This window comes from Pseudorca crassidens, chromosome 6, assembly GCF_039906515.1.
Source record: "Pseudorca crassidens isolate mPseCra1 chromosome 6, mPseCra1.hap1, whole genome shotgun sequence".
Taxonomy (NCBI): domain Eukaryota; kingdom Metazoa; phylum Chordata; class Mammalia; order Artiodactyla; family Delphinidae; genus Pseudorca; species Pseudorca crassidens.
Window position 1 is genome coordinate 86,038,355 of NC_090301.1, and position 6,646 is coordinate 86,045,000.

Here is a 6,646-nt window from a genome sequence, read left to right on the forward strand (position 1 = left end):
CTCTAACTGTAAACTGGAAACTTCACTCATGTGGGTATGGTGTATTAGAAGACCAGGCTTTTGTTCTTCTTAACTTCCCATATAATCAAAAGAACCTAATGATTTCAAGTTGCCTGTAACATTTTGTGTGTTTCTGAGTAGAAACTGAATTCCCAAGCAAGAACGTGAACAATAATGAAATTCAGGCAAAGAGGCTCTATTTTCCTGTTGTTAGAAGAGTCTCTTATGGTGAACTCCTGGGTTCTACTCCCTGTGGTTTAAGACAACATAAAATTTAGCACTTATCAACTGCATTTTAACATGCACATTATTTCAAAGACCCTGAAGAAATGTAATGACTGAATTGAGTTTGACTGGTAATACAACTTATAGATTTATATAACACCTGCATTCTCCCGTGTTACAAACTATACAGCACAGTCTATAGATTACAATTTAATTCTGTAGATGATATCATAAGACAATGAATATCTCATAATTCCACATGAGAATTTAGGTACAGTAAGCAGAACATAATTTTTCCAGTTGGAATTTGGCCAGAAGCTGGGAATTAAATACTCTTAGTGTTATGAAAAGTTCCATGGGATGTTTAATGACTAGAAATAGCCAGAAGCTTAGAGTTATGATATCCCAAAATAGTACCCCTAGCAGGATTAGTCCACTTGGGTCATGCTGGGGCACAGTTTAGGCAATACTCAAAAAAACCCCTTTATTGAATCATAAACATAATTTCTAGCAGCTCTGGGTTGGAGATTTGTATTCAAGAACTACTTACCAACTTTTAGCAGCTTCCTTGGATGTAGCATCCCACTGGCACTCAATGAATGTACCATAATAAAGAAAATGTCAGGTAGGCTTGAATGATAATGATGGTAGTGTAGTAGGACAAGGACCAAAGCTGACTTTTCAAGCAGGTGACTGAGATGGCTCCAGATGTGATGTGATTGCAAAGACTATGAAAAGACACAAAATACTACATTGGTTTGGGTTGCTGGTGCCTGCAATTTCACAAACACAATTTTATTCTTTTAAATTAATGCTCAACCCCTATTTCAAAGCAAATATACTTGAAAAAGTTAATACACAAGACTTAGTTATCATTTAAATCATAATGTGACATGAGTTTTCACATCCTATTCTAAGGAGTTTTGCTAGAACTGAAGAGTAAAGGATCTTTAAGAATAAAGATATTGGATGAGTGAAACACCAAGGGAGGAAAAGTTTTCAGAAAAGAGAGTACAGGGTCAAAGAAGATAAATTCTTCCAGCCTCATTGTTATGGGCTGAATTGTATCCCGTCTCCCCACACCACTACCCCCAAATTCATATGTAGAAGCTGTAACCCTGATTATTTCAGAATGTGACTGGATTTGGAGACAGAGACTTTAAAGAGGTAATTAAATAAAAATGGGATTGTTAGGGCAGGCCTGCATCCAATCCACCTGGCATCCTTATAGGAGGAGGAAATTTGGAAACACAGAGAGACCAAGGGTGAGCTTGCGCAGAGAAAAGACAGTGCGAGGGCACAGCAAGTAGGCGGCCATCTGCAAGCCAAGGAGGGAGGCCTCCGAAGAAACCAACCCTGCCGTCACCTTGATCTCGGACTTCTAGTTCCCAGAGTTGTGTGAAAATAAATTTCTGTTGTTTAAGCCACCCCGTCTGTGGCATATCCTTATGGCAGCCCTAGCAACATAAAACACTCACCCCTTTTCAGTAGGAAGACATCACCATTGTTAGTTAAATCTCTCAGCTTCTTTGAAGTTGAGGCTTTTATTGGGAGTGGCTCTAATCGTTCTTGGATCTTTCTAGCTCCAGGGAAAAACCCTGGGGATCAGGTTTATCTCCTCAGGTTGATTTTGTAAGACATGGTTTAAATTCAAAATGTTATCTGGACATTCATAATATGCTGGAGTGAAGAGAGGTAAGGCTAAGCCTGGATCTGACCAGGCTGTTATCGAGATGGAGTCAGAGCAGTCATTGTTTGCTGGTAGCCATGGATGGCTGGCCAACCTTCTACATTAAAAATGAGATGCCTGTATTTTCACTACTTAAAAACCATGGGCAATTCGCCACAATAGTTCTCTGTTGGGCACTTCTGATGTATTAAATGAATTTTGGTGGGAGGATTTCAAAATAGGCTTTGGGGGCTATAATAACTTTGGCATCAGTGAGCAATGAAGGGCCTCCTGCATTAATATTATTTAATGTAAATGTAAAGTAACTGCAGTTACAGCAAGTCAGAGTATTCATGTTTAAAACCAGTATTAATTGTTAATAATAAAACTGCAGCCTTTTAAAAATGGAACTATTGATGTTCTGCTTATAGAACCTGGGAGTCTGGAGGGCAAGGATAACTTATACTTGCCAAATCGCTGAGAGAAAATTCCAACTATGTGGAAATGTAAATATTCAGTATTAGAAAGGATAATTAGGGATAGGCTAAATATTTACCCAGTTCCCTTCTTTTTAAATCACAAATAAGACTTCTCTTGTTGGCTTAAGTTTCTGATAGAAGACTGGTTACAAAAAATGGGGGGTGTGGAGAGTGTCTTTATTTTCTTAACCAAAATCTATCTTACAACTCATATGAAATCTAGTCCCCTTCCATTATTGACCTTGAAATTTATTTCACAATTATTTCTTTTTACTAAGACACTGTGAATGAAATTTAGTATGTGTTGCATCAAAAATACCAAAGATATAATGTTGAATATGAACAGAAAACATAATTTTAGCAGCAAATTAAGTGGCAGTTAAATAGAATGTAAACAAATTATTTAGAGAATATTTGCAGAAGGTTAGAAGTGCGCAGACATTCAAATGTTCAAGGATTCCTAATTGCCACCATTTTAGAAGAAGCTTGCAACAGATTGCGCAAATAAATAACTGTATTGTGGGAGAATTGTCATAGAGCTTCATGTAATGCTTTTTCTTCCAGTAGTTATTTTATTTCCTCTTTATTCTTCCCTTGATTATTTTCTTATGAGGATAGTTTCAAAAGAAATACTATTTCTGAGAAGGAATTTTGTAAATAAAAAAAGATTCTATTCATCATGGTCCAGGCAGGAAAACAAAAAACATTCTAGGTGTTTCAAACAGAGGCAATTTAACACAGGGAGTTGGTTGCATAGATGATGGAAGTGTTGGCAAGGGGGTGGTGAGATGATTTAGAAATCAGAAATAGTAGGAAGTTACTACTACCCCAAGATGGGAAGGGCACAAAGAGGAGGCACTGTTTCCACAGCTTAGAGATGAGGACCACGGTTGGGGAGCTAGAACCCAGGTGGGGACTTTCCTACTGGAGCTGTGAGCACTGAGGTAAGAGTTTCTCTAATGGAGTAGAATCACAGAGAAGATAGAATCATTGCAAAGGGTGGAAATAAGAGCAGAAGAAAATACTCTGACTCCTCTTTTTTCTTCTCCCAGGATTCTGCCAGTGCCTCCCCTAGGCCAAAGTTATCAAAGTCCAGTTGGCAGAGGAGACCAAGAAATGTCGTTGGCAGAGATACAAAGCAGAGCAAGGGAAGGGTAGATAATGGAATTACTTTTGTTAGTTTCTCTTTATTTAGTTTCATCTGGTTCCCTCATGGCCATGGTACCATACAATGAAAATCACTTTGGGACTTTATGACAATTATAGATTTTTTTTTTTTTTTTTGCTGTGAGATATTTAATGAAATAAGTAAAGTCCTTCTGGGCCTCAGAATTTGTAATTCGCTGAACCACTAATGTGGTAGTTGAGATGTGGAAAGAAGAGTCTGAGGAAACCAAAATGGTACCTGTTACTGACATTTGAGTTTCAGACCCAGACTCAATATTCTTCGGAATATCAGCTCCCAACTTCTTACATGACATTTCAACTTTAGCAGTTTTGTAGTAATGAACTCCTTTATTTCTGCCTGTCTCATTAGGACATTCCATGCTTTCCAGAAACGCAAGTGAAGTTTAATAGAGATAAAGCCATTCCACAGGCACTGCTATGATCAAGAAGCTACAATCAATCTTGTTTTCTTCAAGCATGTCATAAAAAGACCCTTTTCCTTCTGATTAGCATTCTTGAACACAGTACAAGCTGGTGACTTGCTTGAAGTCATTCACTGTAGGGATACAGCACCTACTGCATGTGATAAAATGACATAAGGCATATGAACTGCTCATTACAATCTAATTAGTTTGGGCTTTTCATTTTATTTTATGTCCTGAATTGAACCTGATTCAATATGATTCTGAGCTGGAGTTCATCATGTCTTCTCCCTGGCAGTTCAAGTTCATGGTGTTTGCTTGACAGATTCCGTGGTTATAGAAATGGTTCCTCTTTTCTTTTTTTTTAGGTTAGAAAGAAGACCATTAGCATAAAACAACTGAAGCCTTTGCTATTATATTTTCTTCTGTGAGAGATTTGGATTTGACCAAGCACACATCACAGTTGTTGAAGTATTTCAAGAAGGTTTGGCCATAATAATAAACTGACTTAAGTGATCCATGGGTTCACTTCTTTGTAATCGATGGAGCAATAGTCCTAGCCCTTGGGTTGCACTCCAAAGAATGACTAAACAAAAAAGAAAAACCTGGGTTAGTTTTGCTAACAAACTCAATGATATAGGAGGCTTCTTGACAGCAAGAAGCCTTCCATTTTTGGGTTGTTTCTAACCCAAACATTTTTCTGTGTCTCAGACTAGTAAAGGCTATGTAGGTAGACTAAGCATGCATTGATTTATCTGATTTCAGTATTTTAGGGGTTATAAGGAAAGGATGACTGGCATTTTTCTGGAAGACATACACACTGTCCTCTCTGTCTTTATTTTTGGTACAAGGAAGATTCAGATATCTGCTTTTTTAATTTCTTCATAGGACAGTCATGGTATCCATCAGATTCAGTAATTCATTTTTTATTTTTAAATTTGAGAAATCATTTAATATGGTAATATTAATACAAAATACTCATAAGCATATTTTCTTTCTACTCACTTGAGATTTAAAAATTTGTTGTGTCATCCAGAAAGCAAATATTGTGTTTTGTGTTCACCTTATAAAACACCTTAGGGCTTTGCCAAAAGAGTGCCCTTTGGTTCTGTGCCCTGTGACTGCCCTGTAGATGATGTCTTCTGGAACTTGATTAAAAAAATCATTTTGGATAAAGTAGATTTCCTCCACATTACCAAGTTCAACCTGCAAATAATAATAGAAAGAAATAATCATACATACCCCATAGCTTTGTTGATATGATATAGTTAGATGATAGCAGTAAAATGCCTAGAATTGTACCTTTCACAAAATATATGTTTGCCCTATTAGTTCCCTTCCCACCTCCCTGCTTTGGAGCAATATAATTTAATCAGATTACTACCCTAAACAACATCATGGAATTCCATGTGGTTTTGTTGATCTAATTCCTAGATCACTTATGCTCTGCCCCAAAACGTTTCTTTCATGACACAGGGGTTTAATTTGATTCAATTTTTATTTCATAACTTATGACCATCATTTATGTTACCAGTGAACTGAGGTTTACCGTTGATTGGGTATTTTGAGTACTGCATAAAACTTTTTTTCCCCTTCCAAAGCCCATAAAGATGGTAATATTTTAATAATATTCCCTGAGCTCCTCGGTAAACAAACTAAACTAGGTGAATATCTGTTTTGGTTATTTAGGTTTTGTATCCTAACTGGTGGTTCTTTATTTCTGCAATGATTTGTTGAAAGTTGGTGGTTAGATAGTATGTATCCTTTAATTCAGCTATTGTTAGCCATTTTTTTTTTTTTTTTTTTTTTGCGGTACGCAGGCCTCTCACTGCTGTGCCCTCTCCCGTTGCGGAGCACAGGCTCCGGACGCGCAGGCTCAGCGGCCATGGCTCATGGGCCCAGCCGCTCCGAGGCATGTGGGATCTTCCCGGACCAGGGCACGAACCTGTGTCCCCTGCATCGGCAGGCGGACTCTCAACCACTGCGCAACCAGGGAAGCCCTATTGTTAGCACTTTTGTATGCCACAGAGAGGTTCTGAAATTTTCAGTAGGCCATGGACTTTTAATAGGAACTCTTAATTGTTCTCTCAGTACTCTAAACTCATCATGACATCCGAGTTACACACATTTCTTATGTATAGCCTTCAGCTCAACATTGAAGTAAGGCATCAGGCGTTTGTCCCACGCTTCACACAAGAAGAGGAAGTGAGAATATTTTTTTTACTTACATTGTCAAGGATTCTTAAGGGATTGGTCTTGGTTAATTAGCAATTAGTAAAATGAGTAGGAAGCTCCTGATAAAATATTGCTAGGGAAATTGGGAAACAGAAGGTTACCCCAGCCACTAACCCAATCTTTAGGGAAGAGGAAGAGGTAGGAAGAGAGGGATTCAAGGAGCCAGGGGTGTCCAGAGCGTGTCTGCTGCTGGAGCTGCCTGTGTCCTCCAGCACATTATCCCAGCCATTCTCCCTCTGCCCCGAAGCACAGTTCTGAGGCCCCTGAGACTGGAATAAACTCAGAAATTACGACTTGATTAAAGACTACTGAGATGTTCATATTGGAAATGGAAAATGATATTATGAAAATTGATGTGCTCTTTTTTGTTTATAAAGACAGTGGGATTAACTCACCATCATCTGCATTTGAGCTGATGGCAGGTTTGGGCTGAACTGTCTACACTTTGG

General features: G+C 38.2%; 1 long non-coding RNA gene across 1 annotated transcript in view; it reads right to left on the minus strand.

Moving 5' to 3' along the window:
- Positions 1–3,025: 3,025 nt before the first annotated feature.
- The window catches only part of LOC137225884 (uncharacterized), a 10,647-nt gene continuing 7,026 nt past the window's right edge, over positions 3,026–6,646 (minus strand). Inside the window, exons 3-4 of the long non-coding RNA XR_010944071.1 lie at positions 4,968–5,168; positions 3,026–4,548 (exon numbers count right to left, since the gene is read on the minus strand). This is a non-coding gene — a long non-coding RNA (uncharacterized lncRNA). The remainder of the gene's footprint in view (positions 4,549–4,967; positions 5,169–6,646) is intronic.